The sequence below is a fragment of the Megascapheus bottae genome, chromosome 24 (assembly GCF_031878675.1).
Source record: "Megascapheus bottae isolate mThoBot1 chromosome 24, mThoBot2.hap1, whole genome shotgun sequence".
NCBI lineage: Eukaryota > Metazoa > Chordata > Mammalia > Rodentia > Geomyidae > Megascapheus > Megascapheus bottae.
Window position 1 is genome coordinate 20,459,881 of NC_143532.1, and position 19,353 is coordinate 20,479,233.

Below are 19,353 nucleotides of genomic sequence, written 5' to 3' on the forward strand. Positions count from 1 at the left end.
GAATTGCTTGCTTCTTTCCCTTCCTTCCTTCCTTCCTTCCTTCCTTCCTTCCTTCCTTCCTTCCTTCCTTCCTTCCTTCTTTCTTTCTTTCTTTCTTTCTTTCTTTCTTTCTTTCTTTCTTTCTTTCTTTCTTTCTTTCTTTCTTTCTTTCTGTCTTGGTCTTGAACTCAGGACCTGAGCACTATCCTTGGACTTTCTCAAGGCTAAAGCTCTACCACTTGATCCTCAGCACCACTTCCGGCTTTTTTTCTTCCCCTATGTATGTGGCACTGAGGAATTGATCCTAGGCAAGCACTCTACTAGGCCAAACTCCTGGTCCCAGAATTGATTTCTTAATGTGGTCTAGGTCACTGTAATCTTGATGGTAGTGTATTCTGTTAACATGATTGATTAAGCAAGGGACAGTCGCTGCCATTTCATTGCTCTTCCTTCCCCTTTCCTGTATTCATCTGTTCAGAAGGCCTCTTTCTCCTCATCTCACTGAAGATTTAACACAAAACTTGTTCTTAGTTAATATTACTGAGTTGTTGATGTTCAGCCAGTTTATTAGCAAGTTCTTTCACTGCCTAGGGATTTCTTTCATTCTTCCTATTGATTCTCTACATTAACTTTTCTAAGAATTTCCTTACCTGTGTTTTTATCAATAGCAGTATTGATTAGTTCCTAATTGTCTGTATCAATTCCTTTCCCCTCCTTTTTCCTGGTACCTGGTAACTAAAGCATAAATAGAATCAGTTAGCTTTGTTTCCTTCTTATTGCCAGAAAAATGCTGAGGCCTTAGGTTTGAAACACAGCATTGCAATACATACATATATGTATATGTATATATATGAATAGTTCATGTAGAATACTAGTTCCCAGAGTAATAATTTCACCTTAGAAGTTTATGGCCTGATTTTATCTTTACCTAGCTATTACTTTGTGACCCTAGTAAAATATGTTTGTTGTATACCCTAACCTGGTTTCTTATCCCTCAACACTTTGGTTAGTACTATGTGTGCCAATCTCTGCCATTAGGAGAGTTAGGTATCTGTTTAACTGATTATTCTGGTTAGCTGAATTACAATTGGTAAGCATAAAATTGGTTATCATAAAATTAAAAGTACCGTTTTCCTTCACTATATTATTTAAGGGGTTAATCTTGATGCTCAAGTTGATTAGATGAGAAACTCGTACAAGATTAGTAAAAAACACAAACAAAAACAAAAAACAACCTCCCCCAAACCCAAACTTCTGGGTGTATCTATGAGAGTGTTTACAATTAAGAAATGGGGGAGGCTCATTTTGAATGTTGGTGGCTCTATCCTGTAGGATTGGGCCCTGGATGGAATAAAAAGGGATGAAGGAGGAAGCCTACAAATGCAAGCATTTTCCTCCTATGTTTCCTTGTCACCTTGAAAGGAGCTGCTCTGTTCTACTATAGTCCTAGCTACCATAATGTTCTGCTTGCCTCAGGTCCAACACAATGGACTCTGCTGACCATGGACTAAGATCTCTGAAACCATGAACTTTTCTTCCCTCAAGTTATGTCTGGAATTTATTTGGCCAAGATCTAGAAAAGCTAATCAACACAATTACTATTTTTGTTCACAACACTACTGTTGCTTTCTGTCTGCCAGGTATTCTCTCAAGGGCTTACTAACCATTTCCTTAATCTGGACATCCTGATTGGATGAATATATTATTGTACAGAAACACTTAAGTAACTTACATAAGGCCACAGAGTAATTGAGTGGCAGAATCAGAATTCCCGACTCCAAACCTTTTAACTATCTCATCATTATTATTTTTCCTTCTTAATTCTAACAATTGAACTAAAAATCTCATGCATGCTAAGTACATGCTAGAATTCTTGATTTATTTGTTGCTTATGATCTAAAGGCTAAGCCTTTCAGGCAACTGTAAGGGCACCATTTATTATCATTGTGCCATGGTTTGTTGGTAGGGGAGCTTTGACTGATTTCTTCCTGCCTTACGGTCCCTGTGGGGGTCTTTGAAATGCAAGCATAGGCTTTAGGGTTCCGGGTTCAAAGGACTGTGGGAATTGAGAGGTCAATGAATAAAATGTTAGTTTAAAATCTTTGTTCAAATCCTTTGACTCAAGCTGCACTTGATATGGAAGACTAGATCCATCAGTCCATCAACAAATTGTTATTAAATGCCACTAAATGCAAGATCCCATGGTTCTGGGCAGCTATCTGAGTAACTCTGCTTTGTACAGTAGCATGGTGACTTGCAATTTCTGATGAAAAAGGCTATTTATGGCATGCCAGAGCTTATGGGGCCGATGGCTGCTAAGACTGCTTAAGCCTGAAACTGAGATTGCGGCTTTTTCTTGAGGGAAGAAGGAAACAAAAGTGAGCACCCATCTCTCTTTTTGGAAGTGTGTAAGTTGAGCACCTGTGTTATGAAATAGCGGGAACTGAGCTGAAACTAACTTCCCTGGGAAAAACAAGAACCAAGAGGCCACTTGAGCTTACTGCTTCTGCAAGGAGTGTAAAAATAAGCTTAAAAAAAAAAAAGGACAAAAAGCCCAACATTTTCATGGCATGTCTCAAGTATATTTTTTTCTCTTAAATGACTCTGAACTTCTCTTGCCATTTGGAAATGTTAACTTTGCAAAGAGCAATTAGCATAGGGATATGTAGAGAGGAAAGAGATAATGGATTGTCAAATGGATGGTGTTGAACGAACCAACTGTAGGCATGAGGGTGTGTGAGTGTAGGGGGCACTGTACCTGGAAGGAGATCCTCAGCAGTCCAAAGTCACCTTTTACTTGATATTCTTCAGAGAGTATTAAGTCCCAATACCCAATGTAATGATATATGAAGATGAGTGCCTTTTGGAGGTGATTAGGTCAGGATGGTCCAGCTCTTAAGAATGGGATTTGTGCGCTTATAAAAGAAGTCTAAGAGAACTTCCTCACTTCCCATCATGCTTGGTGAGAAGGCACTATTTATAAATCAAGAAGTATACTTTCCTTGACCAAGAATTTGCTATTATCTTGATCTTTTGGCTTCCTAGCTTCCAGAACTGTGACTAATACATTTCTGTCATTTGTAAGCCACTGGCCTCTATTTAAGAGAGCCCTCATCTGTATGGATCTTCTGTAAAGAACTAGGCATTGCTTTGCTGGAAGCTTAAGCTGAGCTAAGCCTGGGGATAGTCTCATGATGTTATGGAAAGCTTAACCTGTGTGCTGTGGAGCTGGACTACACAGATGCCATGCCCTTCCAGCTGTGCGACTTGAGACAAGAGACTTGGTTTTCTGTGCTTTGGTTTCTCCATATATTAATGATAGATTAATGACATCCATCACAGAGGGATTTTAGGAAGATTGAATGAGATAATAATATATGGGAGCTGCTTAGGAAGGTGCTTAGCATACAACCTCTGCTCAAAGAAGAAAGATCTTAGAAATATTATGATAAGGATCAGGGAGGATCCAGGACTTTGGGAGCTACCCGAGGAAGATAATCCGACACCAAGTAAGACTGGCAAACATATGAGTGCCCACTGTGATCATAAACTATTATTATTATTATTATTATTATTATTATTTTCATTCACACTTGTCTTTTGGGAAAGTATATCATTATCTTTGATCATGAAGGACAACTACATGTACTATATTTATACATAGAGAAATCAAGAAGAAAAACAGAGGTTTCAACTTCCAGCAGAGCAGTCTAAATGTAGGTAATTTCCACCACTCATTTCAAACGTCTTTTATCTTCACAAGAGCAAAGATGAGGAAAAGCAAATGCAATTCCACGGGTAGCATTGCTGGAGACTGATTATAACCAGGGACAAAAGAGGTTGGATCCAGAAAGACTCTTTTGACAATACTCAGACTTGGATGGGCTGTATAATGCACTGTTGGTATAAATATTTATTTCAGTGGTCGTACCATGTATGCACGAGCACACTGGGTTTGTGGGGTCGTGGTGTTCAGAAAACCTCTTAGGAAGAGGTCTGAGAAACAGCGTGGGTGGCCTGTTATGATGTACAGACTGGGGTGTGCATCTCAGAGGACAGATTTTCCTTTGGCTTTGTGAACAAGGTCTGGACAGCTATTAGGTAGGAAAGGTTAGTTCAAGTACAATATTTAACTGTTTTGGAGTCAGAACTAATGTCTGACTTTAGGTGATAGGCTGGATTGGGAGGAACTCTGAGATCCTAAGTTCTCCATCCTGGACCTTCAGAATCAGTCTTAGCTGGCTGCACCCTTACAAAAGTTGCATCAGGGAGATAGCCATGTTGGAGAAGCCAGAAAGCTGTCTTGCACTTGGAAAAAGAAAGCTGGTTCTTTATTTAGCCTCAGGGGGTAAAAGGTATTCAGAATGGAAGGTACCCAGATTCTAGTCAAGCTGCTCCAGAGAGGCTGGGGGAAGCCACAGATCTTCTAAGGAAAAAAAGCATGCCTATTAGGTGGGAACCTGAGGCATCCATGGTAGCTATTTCCCTATATTTGATGTTAGAACTTGGTCTGAAAGGTTATTTAGAGACCCAAGGGGTATAGATTGTAGTTAGCCATTTCAATTGGTATGGTCTATTTGTTCATTGTAGTTTTGCCTTCTGTTTTGTGACCAAAGACTATGGAAATCGAAAAGCTCTGGGATATTTACTTGTGGCCACAGCTTACCATCTGAGGGTACCCTATAATTACTTAGTACACAGTCTACACATCCTTACAAGGAAAAACTGTGCCTCTGAGAGATTCTGTATTTTGTGTGGAAATTTAATAAATTAAGTCTAAATATAGAAAGGAGAAATATAAAACTCATCATTTCTCTGCGTGTTTGCCTTCTATTCATGTCAAGGAATGTGAGTGCTCTATTTATGCAGTTTGTGTTTAGATTGGATTTCTTAGATGGGGGAATTTTATCAGTTAGCCCATAAACTGACAACTCAAGTGAGATGATATCTCAAGTGTGGAAAATTTCACCTCTAGTCAACTCTTAGGTCAACAGTGTTCACTTGCATTGCTGTGGGTTGGTAGGATTTTCTGGAATTCTCTCAATTTGGACCCATCTGTGTAGGACTGAGCAGTCTCAGATGCAGCAAGTTGGGATCAAAATAACTCACTCTAGCTATTCTTCATGGTGTTGTGGGGTGCTTGTGCTGATTTGCCCTAACTGTGTAGTCCTAGGCCTGTGGTTCAGATTAGACTTTGTCATCAGTGGAGTAGGTCCTAGGTAGGGCCTGGACATTTTCTTTTATATTCCATTTTAAACCTGAACTATTAGTTTATTATTTATAAAACTTTCTTTCAGACTAAAGAATTTCTCATTCTTTACCTGATCCCAGAAAAATGATACCTATAGAAACCCATGTAGAGACCTCATTGTAATTAGAGGCTCTCATAACAGGAGCTGATTCAAGCTCATCTCTCTTGCTTTGCTCCATTTTGTCCATCATTCTTTTTTTTTTGGAGGGAGGAATCATAGAGCTTGAACTCTGTGCCTAGGTGCTGCCCTTGAGCTCTTCAGCTCAAGGCTACTGCCCTACCCCTTGAATCCAGCCCCACTTCCTGTTTTCTAGTGGTTAATTGGAGATAAGAGTCTCATGTTCTTTAGTGCCCAGGCTGGCATTGAACTGAGATCCTCAGATCTTAGCCTCCTGAGTAGCTAGGATTACAGGTATGAGCCTCTGCACCTGGCTCCATCATTCATTTCTTCTTTTTCATTTCAGCCAACCCTATCTTCCTTTCACTTCTTAAGCCTATTGTCAGGTAGATACTGAAGAGGGCTATAGAAGCCATTTGGAGCAGTGATTTGAAGCAACTCAGTAACCCAGCAGTGAGATTTGTCTTGAGTATTTGGAAGAAATTCTCCATTCCTTCCTTGTACCCACTTTTGATATATACTCAGCAGTAGTCCATCCAGGGATCTACATTTTCATGTCTTTAGATAATAGCTTGATGCCATGGCCCTGATGCACAGGCCAAAACATTTGCATCTTGTGCCTTTGCTTTGCTTTGTTTTGTTTTTGTATTTTTTTAAAAAAAGAACTTTTGATGCCTTTGAAAGAAAAATGCTTTAGAAACAAAATTTTCCTCTTGCTCTCAGGAAATATATACATTTGCTCAAAACTCACATACTCCAGATGTTTGCATTTCTTTTTAAACAAGGAAGCAGAGTCAGGTGTTTTTTTTTTCCTGTCCTCATCTTGATCTCTGTATCAGAAACCCATCTCTGTTTATTTTTATATTCTGTGTAGTGCTATGGAGATCATAGAAGATCATCCTGTGCTGCAGGAGTTTGCTTTCAAGCTCAGGCAACTTGTGTAGCTACTCAGAAGACATATAAGTGCCACAGGAGGGCACATTCCCAGCACAGTAACAACCACAAACTAATCTACCCTCCCAAAAAGGAAGGGATGCCTTTCTGTTATTCAAGAACTTGTTGCCCACATTCATCAGGAAGATATTAAGTGGAATGCCAGATATATAAATAGGTTGGAGTGGAGGGGGAAAGTCATGCTTCTCTTCCCTCAGCCCAGCCATCTTCTTTGGAGAGATGGATACTACCAACTTCTTCTGAAGATTGTTAACATTAGGTTTCTTTCCTTCCTTTATTATACTGTATGTAGTTCATTTCCTGTAGTCTCGGGTTAATCATTGTTGGGGGTAGGTACTGTCATTCCAGTTTCCCCAGCTGGCAGCTGAGGCTTAAGACAATTAACTCCTTGTCAGGTCATAGGTCATTAATACCAGGTTGTATGTAATAGTCCCAACAAATATTAGTAAAAGACTGATGGTCTCATATTAACCCTTGGGCTAAAGTAAAAACTTAGTGGGCAGAAGACATAGAGAAACATGTGTGGGAACAGAGTGGAACAGTGCTGAGCTGTATGGAAAGTAAAGTTTAGGTTTAGGTTCTAAGGTTCTCCCCCTGGCGGTCATGGGATGCCAGACTTAAATCCTTATCAATTTGTGTTAGTCAGTATCTGCCCCTATGATAAAATGTCTGATGAAAACTGCTTAAAAGGAGGAAAGCTTTATTTTGGCTTATGCTTTCAGAAGTTTTAATCCATGGTCAACTGTCTCCGTTGCTGGGAGCCTAGGACGGGATAGAACATTATGGTTGGGAATATGAGGTGTCGTCAGAAGATCAAATTGAGGACATTATGTAGAAAATAGGAGAAAAGACAAAAATATGTAAACTAGAGTAAATGATCAGAAAATTAGAGAACCAAAGCAGCAGGTCCAGCATGTAACAATCAATTAAAACAAGGCATCTTTTCTGTTCCACAGATCCTTCTGACACCTGGGAGAAGACCTTTGGGTCCTTCTCAAAATATTTTTTCTTATTAAATTTAAAAAAAAACTTTTGAATTAAGACTTCTTTTTAAGAACATGTTTAGGGTTAGAGAAAATTTGGGGGAAATAGATGGGAAGGATGAAAACAGAATAATGTTTTAAAGAATGGAAAATTAATGGCGCTACAGAGGAAAATATTTTTTATTGAAATGCAATTGTCAGTATACTATAAATTAAATACTGATATAGTGATGTATATGGTTTTAAATGAACACATTAAATAAGATTTGGATGTGATTATACTATAATTTCAAGTAGTGATGAGCAGAAATATTTTGAGATACCTTCATCAGGGCAGAGTGATATTTTTGTGAATGACTGTTTCAATTGTATATTTGTTGAACTATGTGCCTTTAAATATGTGTATCAGTTTTGTGGAAGACAACTGATTAAAAAACAATTACAAAGCTTGCTGATTGCTGGTAGATCATGCCTATAATCCTAGCTACTCAGGAGGTTAAGATGTGAAGATGGAGCCAGTCTGGGCAAGAAAGTCTATGAGAGTCTTATCTCCAATTAGGCACCAAAAAGTCTGGATGTGGAACTTGGATTAAGTGGTAGAGCAATAGCCTTGAGTAAAAACAGCTCAAGAACAGTGCCCAGGCCCTGAGTTCAAGCACCAGGACCAGTGCATTCATGAGCAGGCGTGTGCACATTCTCCCCCCCCCACCCCTCTCTCTCTCCTTCATTTGGGGCTGAGAGTTTTACTTCCTGGTAGAGTGCTTGCTTAACATGCATGAGGCTCTGAGCTCTAATCTCTGGTGCCACATGTACAGAAAAAGCCTGAAATGGTGCTATAGCTCAACTAAGTAGAGCACTAGCCTTGAGAAAACTCAAGGACAGTGCTCAGGCCCTGAGTTCAAGCCCCAGAACTGACAAAAATAAAACAAAACAAAACACATTACTTCATTTTTATTTGGGCAAAAGAGGCTATAAAACAAATCCAGCAGAACTGACACAAAGAGTCAGAGACAAGTTGACAGCTTCAAAACCGCAAGTCCATTTTACACGATGCAATACAGTTTGCAGCATACCCTTTCACACATTTCTCCCTGTGATTTACAAGAACCTTTAATAGAAATTTTCAGCAAAGAGATGATCAACATACTCAGTTTATAAATGGAACACTGAACTAAGACTCAAACTCAAGATCTTAGATTTCTAATCAAGTGAGACTTGATTAGAAAGTAAGTCCCATGGAGCCAAGACTGTCAAAAGAAATGGAGTTGCTATTTGAGAGTCGATTCCCTGGTTAAAGGTAAATGGTCAAAGAGCTGCTAGGTTACTATCATTTTGGATAGAGAATCTTCAGGAAACAAATACTCAGAATTTCACAAGGCATCCTTTCCTTCTCTTTTGCTACCTGGGAACAATATTCTTGGTTTTGATATTATCCTTGCTTGAAGTTATGTTTGAGTCCTCCCTTCACTCCTTCTAAATACCCTTTTCCAGGCCCCCTGTCTTTGCTAGCATAGCAAGAAGCTAGAGGTTTTTATTCAAATCTTCAAGATGTATGAACAGCTCTTGAATGTGGTGCCTGTCTTCCTTATTCACACAGCTCTGCTGAGAATGGTGTTACATCCCTAGACACAAAGACTCCTCCAAAGGGTACGTATATATACACAGACTTCAAGCTTAATTGGGTGCCTTCTATAGAATCTTTTGGTTGGAAATAGGAAACTATTCTTTTTTTCTTTCATATAATTTTTATTGTAATTAATAGAAGGGTTACATTATATTAACCAGATAGAAGGTGCATTGCTTCACAAACATTGATACCCTTTCTCATGATTTGGTCCCCATTTCCCTCCCCCCACACCCACCCCTCATCTTGTTTTCCCCCCTTCCCTATCCTATTTCAAATAACCAGATAAACATATATACAATATACCAGATAAGAAGGTAAAATGCTATGATAATATGAGATAACCAAGGGACAGCAAAAGAGATGAGAGATAACATAGTACATTAAGGACAACAATCACTCATTATATGGCTTTTGTTTTTATATCCTGGAGGTCCTTTCATTTAGTGTCATCCTATATGGCCATATATTCTAGGTTTTGCTCTATTGTAAATCTCTGCTATGAGAGCCCACGGTTTCTACTGATTATGACAAATGAGGGAAACCATTGCACCTATGTTCCTTTGTTCCTGGCTTACTTCACTTAATATGATTTTTTTCTAAGTCTTTCCAGGAAATGGGAAGCTATTCTTAGAGTTCAAACATTAGGAGTTTGTTTAGAGTTGCTAGAATAGTCTCTGATACATAGAGAGTAAATTTCTGATGTGTAAGAGTGTCATTAAACTGGAGACCTTGTGAAAATAAAATGAAGAGAAAAGAAAGAGAAAGGCAAGGGAAGGAAAAAGGAGAGGGAGTAAGAGAAGTGTGTGTGTGTGTGACATGAATTTATCAGGAATTCAGGTATAGGGAGAAGTGGGGAAAATAAGAAAATAAGAGAGGGATTTTTTTTAAGTTCCTAGGTTTTAATTTCTTACCTTGGATTTAGTTTTTGTTTTCTGGAACTTCTCCCTTCCATTTTATGGGCCACTTTAATGTGATTTGTGTCCAGAAAAGCTAACAAGTCCTTTTTTGTTTAAACCAGTTTGAGTTGAGTATGTCACATGCAACCCAAAGGGTCCTGCCTCTCATGGGCTTGAAAGCATGGCTGAATATCAGTATTTGTTTATAGAATGCCTCTCTTTTTTTTCTTTATCACTCTGCTACTCCTTAAACTTTCAGACCCCTTCTAAGCTCTTTCGTGCCCTTCCTAGATATTGTGCAGAACTGTGCCTGGACCATTTCGTCTTATTCTAAAGTGTCATTTGTTCATTTATCCAGGAGATGTTTGTAGAACACAAATGTGACAGAAGCACAGCAACCAGTAGAGTGGAAATAAAGACATGACTAACCATGAATCACTATAAGAAAAATTTTGTTTTTTAAAACAAACTTATGAGCAGTCAGGGAAAGGAATGACCATTGTAAGTAGGGTCTGGAAGTATTCTGGGCATATAGTAGATGTATAGACAGCTAGTATTTGGATCATGTAAACTCAGCAGTAGGTTTGATTGTGCTTGGATGGAAAGTCCCAATCCCAGCCACAGGTCAGACTTACAGTGTTGTAGAGAGGGTCAGAAGAGCCTGTCACTTCCTCCCCTGTTTCCCTTCTCCCTCCTCAGGCCATCTGGTAGCTCATTATTCCTTGAGCGTGAATGTCTGGAAGAAGGCTGTGCGTATTTGTGTCTTTGATATGTTGGAAGCCTGGTGTGATGGCACATGCCTATAATCCCAACTATTTGGAAGACAAAAGAGGAGAAGGATCAAGAGTTTGAGGTTAGCCAGGTGCTGTGGCTCACGCCTGTAATCCTAGATACTCAGAAGGCTGAGAACTGAGGATCATGGTTCAAAGCCAGCTCAGGGAACACAAAGCTGTGAGACTCCTATCTTCAATTAATCACTAGAAAACAGGAAGTGGGGCTGTGGCTCAAGGGTAGGGCGGTAGCCTTGAGCTGAAGAGCTCAAGGGCAGCACCCAGGCTCAGGGGTAGGGCGGAAGACTTTAGCTGCAGAGCTCAGGACAGCATCCAGCCAGAGTTCAAGCCCTATGACGACCCCCCCCACCCTCCCCCCCCAAAAAAAAGCGTTTGAGGCTATCCTGGGCAAATTTTCAAAACCTTGATTCAAAAACCAAACAACAAATAAATACAAGCAAAAGGAGTGGAGGCATGGCTCAAGAAATAGAATAATTTTCTACCATGTCCAAGGCTCTGGGTTCAATCTACAGTTCATGGGGAAAAAAGAGACAAAGACTTTTCCTTAACTGGAGAAACTGGCGTCAGGAATATTTCAAGCCCAGGGAGACAGATTAGTACTGAAGTCTTGCTGCTATGCTGCCACCATCATACACAGAACTAAAGGCTAGGTGCTTGCTGGGGTTTGGTAAGGGTAGAGGAGCACTGATGGCTAAAGAACATGTTGGCAGATATAACTGCCTTCTGGAAGCCTTTCATGCTACTTGCTGCAGGGACTTCCTTCTACTCCGTAGCTTCCTTCCACTGGAATGTTTTGTAGGGAAATGTTCCCTCCCTGGAACCACTTCTTGATACCCTGAAAGAAGAAATATAACTGTGTTTTTTAAAAAAAAAAGAAGGAAGGAAGGAAAAAGAAAGAAAGAAGGAAAGACAGAAGAAAAGAAATTGTTTTGGCTGTTCCTGATAGGAATGACTCAGTCTTTGCATTGTGTGCTCCCAGAAAAATTTTCACTATAGAATAATGATGTGGGTAGACCATTTTGCCAACATAGCTTGAAGAAGTAGATGTGGAATTTTGTCATTTAAAAAAATCCTCCATGCTTAAAAGTTTAGTGTTAAAATCAGTTTCAAAATAATCTCATTCATCAAGCAATCTCTCTTCAGTCCACTCTAAAAACGGCAGCAAGTATAAGTTTGTCAAATATTCTTCAACCTGTCTGGATTTCCATGGAAACCTGGTTATTGTATGTCCTTGCCTGGAAAAGGACTAGATACACTCAGAAGTGTTAAAAATTAAAGGAGAGCCCTGGAGACCCCCACTGAAAGCTCTTTTTTTCAGAAAGTCTTCTGGTTATGCTAATCCTCCCTCACCTCTTTCTGAGAATCGAGTACAGAGATGGTGATGACAAACAGGATCAACTGACACTGTTGTGGAGTTATATATGATCATATATGTATATATATATATAGATCTATCTATATACATAGATACATACATCTATATATCTCTATCTATCTATCTTTTAGGGCTCAAGAGCTTGGAAGGGACCCTAACACGTGCTTTTGTATCACATGTTCTGTACACTCTGCAAAACAAAAGTCTATTTTTCCTTAATCAGAAGACTGCTGTCTGACAATGTGGTAGTTATGGACATCTTTAGGGCACATATGAGGGGAAGCTGAGTTTGGATGCACTATTTTAATTTAATGAGTATATTAGGAGGTATTCAGTCACTTGATAAATTAGTTAAATTGTGGCATCTATTTTTTCTCTTCTTTCTTTCTTTCTTTTTCTTTCTTCCTTCCTTTCTTTTTTTTTTTGCCAGTCTTAGGGCTTGAACTCAGAGCCTAGGCACTGTCCTTGAGCTTTCTCAAAGCTAGCACTCTACGGTTTGAGCCACAACACTGCTTCCATTTTTTTTCTGTGTATGTGGTACTAAGGAATTGAACCCAGGGCTTCATGCATTCTAGGCAAGCACTCTACCACTAGGCCATACCACTGGCCCAAGTTGTGGCAACTAGAGATAACCTCACTATCATCTGGGTCAACTTACCTAGTATCAAGAAACAAGGACACCAACAAGTGATTAGTATTCTCTGCTCTTTCAAGGTGATTTAAGATTAGTCATATCTCAATTAAACCTGAAATGTCTCAAAATCAACTGGATTGCAATGGTGTATATGAGGCCAGTTGTCACAAAGGCCTGCAGTTTGTCCTGAAATCTTAGAAATTTCTTAGAGCTTCCTCCATATTTGACTACAACCTAAATATGGATGTATCACTACAAATAACAAGTCATTAAACTGATTTTTTTGAACTATCAAAAAGTAAAAGCAAACAGGACTAGAGGTGTGGCTCAAGTGGCAGAGTGCCTGAAGAAGTATCAAATGTAGTGATAATAATAATAGTCATGTAAACTTGACCATTTAGGCTAGAGACAGGAAATGTGACAAAAATTCTTGTGGTAAAAATGTTAAGAAAAGTATTTGTGCCAGTCAGGTAACTAACACAAGTATTGACCTCTATATTTTGTAAATATTTTGGCACTTGTCAGATTTAAAATTTTATAGTGTGATCGTTTTTGTCATTATAAATGAATACCCATTTTCACACCTAAGTTTGCACCCAAAAATTCTGCACTCTCTTTTTGTGGAACTTTCTTAGAACTTTATATATATATCTTGTCTTACCCAGTCTGAGCCAATGCTGGAGGAAACTCAGGGAAGGCAGAAGATACAGGATCTCTCTTTAGTCTCATTTGTAAGCAAACATCTGATGAAATCAGCAGATACTCTTTGTTAGTTAAATGTGTTTTGTCTCATATTAATGGTAGGGAGGAGGTCTTGAGATTTTCTAATTATTTCTTACCAGTTATTGATAGTGGCAAATTGACTTCAATTTTCAAATTTCAATAGCCATGGAAAACTTTTTTTTTTTTTTTTGGTGGAGATGGCTAGGAAAGGTCATAAGCCTCTGAATCACTTTCCTATAAGTGGCTTGTTTTCTGGGATCAAGGCTAGTTGCTGACCTATTTTATCCCATGTCTGCAAGAAGCAAAGCAAATCCTTCGTCTGGGATAGCTACTGGGTCTCAGTGGGAGAAAGATGTTTATCTTCTTCACAGAGCATTAGCTGGGAAAGCACTTGGACTTTTTTAGGAAGAAAGACTGAGCAGCTGCATATTCTCATGGATTTGTTCAGTAATGTAAATAGGGTTAGCCTAACAAATGCAGGGGTCCTCCACAAAGAAAACACACACACACACACACACACAATATATATATATATGCATATATGGATTGTGCTAATGCAATATTATTTTAATGTGATTATGTGTCAGACATAGTTTTGGGAAAAAATAGGTAGAGCTTAGTGTGAGTTCCATCCCAGCATACAACAACAAAAAATCCAATATGAGTCAGGATCCAGTTTATGCCTATAGTCCTACAAGACACTGAGATCTGAAGATTTTGGTTTGAAGCAAGCCAAGGCAGAAAAGTCTGTGAGACTCCAATCCTAATTATCCAGCAAAAAGCCAAAAATAGAGCTGTGGCTCAAGTGGTAGAGTGCTAGTCTTGAGTAATAAAACCAAGTGATAGCTCCGGCTCTGAGTTCAGTCCCAATACTACTCCCCCCCACCCCACCAGGTATATAAAGAGCTCAAATTTAAAGGGAAAAAAGTAAAGGCTAGTGTCATTTATACAAAAAAATAGTCTCCTAGTGCTAGTGATGGAAAATTCTTCTATTAAATGGTTTCTTGGTTTATGAGTAAACTCATAAAGTATAAATGTATAAAGTATAAAATGTCTCTAAGAGGACATCTATCTAACCTGGCTGACAGATACAACAATTCTCTTGGTGATTTGCCAAGAGATCCCCTAGCTCAGTAGTCCTTCCCTCCACAATTCAAAGAAAAGCTGAAGTTGACAGAGATTTTAGCTTTCTTCTCAGATTTTTCTTACAAGTTTAGCCATGGCAGATGGTCAAACATGAAAGGAGAAAATAAGAACTGGAATTTTTTTTTTACCTTTTTTTCTCCCCATCATCTCTTTGTGACAATCTAATTAATTGGAATCACAGGCTAGTTTTCTAGCAGACATGAGAAATCCAGGTTTTTGCCTCAGTTATGTCTCCCCTAAATTCCCCAGGTGTATGTTACTAATAAGCCAAAGGCCCTTTTCATACTGTATGATTGGTGTCATGGCTGTATAGTCAGATTGGATCATTTGGAATTACCGACATCAAGCAAATGGTCATTCAGAACCCTTCCAACGGATAAATTGCGTACTCTCACAACTAATATTGGATGGGTAAGAGGGATATGATATGAAAATGCCATGTGTGCCATGAAACTCTTCTGTACAAACCTTATGACATAGTTAAGAGCCTGGATAAGCAGGGCCTAGTGGCTCACACCTGTAATCCTAGCCACTCAGGAGGCTGAGATCTGAGGATAGTGGTTCAAAGCCAGCCTTGGCACTACAATTCATGAGACTCATATCCAATTAACCACCAGAAAACCGGACGTGACACTGTCGCTTGAGGGGTAGGGTAGTAGCCTTGAGCTGAAGAACTTAGGGACAGTGTCCAGGCCCAGAGTTCAAGCCTCATGACCGCAAAAAAAAAAAAAAAAAAAAAAGAGACTTTGGTGCCCAGGCTGGTCTTGAATTGTGATCCTCAGATATCAGCCTCCTGAGAAGCTAGGATTTTGGCATGAGCCACTGGCGTCCAGCCTCTATTTTAATCTTAATAGTTAGACTATGAGATCACCTAAAGAGGAATTTGAAATGGACATATCTGCCAGGAAAGACTACTGAGTGTCTCTAGCTCATGTGCAGTCTTCAGTTTCCATAGAAACCAAGCAAAGAAAATTTGCTAAAGGAAGCCTAGAAAATAAGTAGATTCGGTCTGTATGATTATGTTTCAAACCCTTTAGCACACAAGCAGACTCTTATAACTATTATCTTACTGTCTCTTTAATATCTTTTTTCCTTATAAGATGCAATAGACCCAGATTCCTTTTTATATTTGGAGGATGACACAAAGTATAGGATTTCTTTGCCATAGCAGATTCCCTGTTATGTTCTCAATAGTAGTGTTTTCAAGGCTACAGTCATTCTGTTTATCTGCCAAATTGCCGGAGAAATTCAACTCTTGTCATTTTGTGGCTATTCAGAGGGTGTTTTCTGTCTTCTGTTAAGATACAGGGACAAATAGACAAGCATATTAGGTTAAGCAAAATCTTAAAATAGGGAGGAACAAGCTGAAATTCCAAATGACATCCTGGCAATGAGACCTCAGCCTGAATGAAGACATTAAATTTCCTAGCATGGGAGTGGGAAAGCAGGAGGGATCCTTAGGTCATTTCATTAGACTCTTACTCCTTGGAACTCCTTTCTAGCCAGCAAAGCTGATGGCAGTAACAAGTCAGACAGCTGAGTCAGACCTGCCAGAATTTGAATCAATAACCAGGCAATCTTGTTTCAATTTCCAAGCAATTTTAAATCTTTTTCTTTAAAATGCCTTTGAGAAGGGAGGAAATGGGGGGGATGCAAGCAGCAGAATACCAAGATGAACTTTTCTGTGCAGAAGTAGGATTCCAGAGGTATCCTCTGGGTACTGATAGGCTATAATGTCCCATACCAACAGGAAAGCACCTACCTTCACAAGGCCGCTCTTGACTAGCTCTCCTGACTGGATGCCCACCTAGTCAGTTTGTTAGAGTACAAGGGCAATAAAGCAAATGTTGTAGAACTTGAGAGCACGTTATATACAGTCTGAAACGAATCTGCCATTTTTCAAGTTTTGTGGCCCTAGGTGAATCACTTCATTTGTGCATTTTTATTGGTGTATGTTAATTATACAAAGTTAAGGATTTCATCATATTTCCATATGTGAATATAATTTATTTTGACCGTATGCTCCCAGTTTTTATTCTTTACTGTGCCTCAATTTCACAACACCTTCTCTTTAATGTTTTTACAAAAACCACATGGATTGTATTATGACTTTTCCATATAAACATATACTGTACTTTAATCATGTTCTGCTTTTCATTTTCCTTTTCTTCCTACCTCCCACCCGTACCCCCACCCATGTCCCCCATTTACGCTCATGTCCTTTTCGCTTCCTTTTTTTTTTTTTTAAAGTTTTAGATTCTGTACAAAATAGAAAACATGCAACTTTTGTCCTTGTGAATCGGACTTATTTCACTTCACATGATGATTTGTTTCCACCCATTTTCTTGCAAATGTCGTAATTCCATTCTCCTTTATGGATTAGTAATACTCTATTGCATCTACATGCCACATTTTCGTACCCATTTTATCTCAGGGGCACCGATGATGATTCTGTAACTTGCTTGTCTATTGTGAAGAATTAGTATTACTGATTCATACTAATACTAATACTAAACATGGATATGCAAGTATTTATTTCATGTTTTCTTCATGTATATGCTCAGGTGTGATACAACAGATAGCTCTCTCTATATTTTTAGGAACTTTCATACTGATTTCAGTGGTGGCTATTCTAATTTACCTTCCCACCAACAATGTATAATAAGGATTCACCTGCTATCCTCATATGTTGCCAACATTTATTTTTTCCCTTAGTGGTAGACATTCTGATAGGGATGAGATGGAGTCTCAATGTTATTCTGATTTGCACTTCTTTAATAACTAAGGATGTTGAATTGTTCTTTATAGACAGTAGGTACTTCTTTCGAATTCACCTGTTCAATTTATTTACCTGTTCATTAACTGGATTATTCATTCTTTTCATATTACATTTTTAGTTTTTTTATATCTTATAGATATTAATCCTTTGACAGATGAATAGCTGATGTTTTCTCATTCTGTAGGCTGTCTTAATATTCTTTCTGGTAATTTTTTGATGGGTAAGAAGCTTTTTGATTTGCTGTAATCCTATTGGTCAGTCCTTGCCTTTATTTCCTTAGCTACTCAAGTCCTGCTCACATTTATACCTTGCCTATATCTATCTGTACCTGAAAGTGTTTCCCTTATGTTTTCTTCTAGCACATTTAAAGTTTCAAATCTTTTAGTGAGTTCTTTGATCCTTTTTTTTGCTTAAACTTAAGGCCTGAGAACTGTCCTTGGTTTTCTCATGGCTGGAACTCTACCACTTGAGCCTCAGCACTACATACAGCTTTTTTCTATGTATATGGTATGGAGGAATTGAACCCTGGTCTTCGTGCATGCTAGGCAAGCACTCAACAACTAGGCCAAACTCCCTGCCCCTCTTTGATCCATTTTTAATTGATTTTTTTTTGTCAGTCATAGGGCTTGAACTCTGGGCCTGAGTGCTGTCCCTGAGCTCTTCAGCTCAAGGCTAGTGCTCTACCACTTGAGTCACACTGCCATTTCTGGGTTTTCTGGCCGTTAATTGGAGTTGAGTCTCATTGACTTTAGTGTCTAAGCTGGCTTTGAAATGCAATCCTCACATCTCAGCCTCTTGAGAATATAGGTGTGAGCCACAGGTGCCCAACTTGAATTTTGATTTTTGTATGAGACAGGGATGTAGTTTCATTCTTCTATATGAGGATATTCAGTGTTGCCAGAACCATTTGTTGTAGAGGCTGTCTTTTCTTCAGCATATATTTTTGGCCTCTTTGTTGAGAATTAAATGGCTGAACTGCATGGACTTAGCCTTGAGTGTTTTATTCTTTTCTATTTGTCTACATGTCTGTTTTTGTGCCAGTACATTTTTTTGTTGTTGTTGTTACTCTGTAGCACAATTTGAAGTCAGGTATTATGCTAACTCTAGATTGCTCTTTTTGGTCAGTATTGTTTCAGCTATTCTGCATGTTTTGTCTTTTCTGTTTCTGTAATTGAGATTTGGATGAGAATTGCATTGAATCTGTAGATTTCTTTCAGTAACATGGCCATTTTCATAGCATTTCTTCTACATACCATGAATGTGGAAGTTCTGTGCAATTTCTAACATCTTCACTTTCTTCAGAATATTATAGTTTTCATTGCAGTTTCCTTGACTAAGTTTACTCATAAGGCTAATTATGAAAAGATGGTTTTCTTTCTTAGCATGTTCATTTTTGGTGTGCTGATTTTGCATTCTCCTACATTTCTGATAGTATTTTTCAGGGGTAGGGGTTTTCTGGTAGAATCTGTAGGGTCTCTTGAGTATAGGATTATATCATCTGCAAATTAAGATACTTGATTTCTTCTTTTTCTATTAGCATCACATTTGTTTTTATATCCTTTTATTTATTTCATTTGTCTTATTGCACAATAACTTTATTGAATGAGTCTAGGTAATCATGAGTTTTAGTCTTAATTTTACTAGATTTTGCTATTTTTTTAATCTTCTAATTTTGGAGTTGTCTTAAGGTACATTATTAAATTATTTATTTGAGATCTGATTTTTTTTTACCAGTCCTGGGGCTTGAACTCAGTGTCTGGGCATTGTCCTTGGACACTTTTTTGTGTACTCACGGCTAGCATTCTGCCACTTGAATCACAGCACTACTTCTGGCTTTTTCTGTGTATGTGGTACTGAGGAATTGAACCCAGGGCTTCATGCTTGCTAGGCAAGCACTCTACCACTATGCCATGCTTCCTGTCCCTCTCTGATTTTTTAAATGTAAACACTCAAATACACTTTGCCGTGTCTCATAGGTTCTGATAAGTTGTATATTTTCATTTGATTTTAGGAATTTTTAAATTTCCTTCTTGATCTTTTTCAGTGACCCACTCTGTTTACTCATAAGTGAATTGTTTATGAAATTTATGAAATTTC

At 38.6% G+C, this 19,353-nt stretch overlaps 1 protein-coding gene across 1 annotated transcript in view; it reads left to right on the forward strand.

Moving 5' to 3' along the window:
- Positions 1-19,353, forward strand: part of Ces5a (carboxylesterase 5A) — a 257,321-nt gene that overhangs the window by 81,933 nt on the left and 156,035 nt on the right. The window contains exon 3 of the mRNA XM_090357626.1: positions 8,883-8,932. The gene's annotated coding sequence lies outside the window, so the exon portion shown is untranslated. The remainder of the gene's footprint in view (positions 1-8,882; positions 8,933-19,353) is intronic.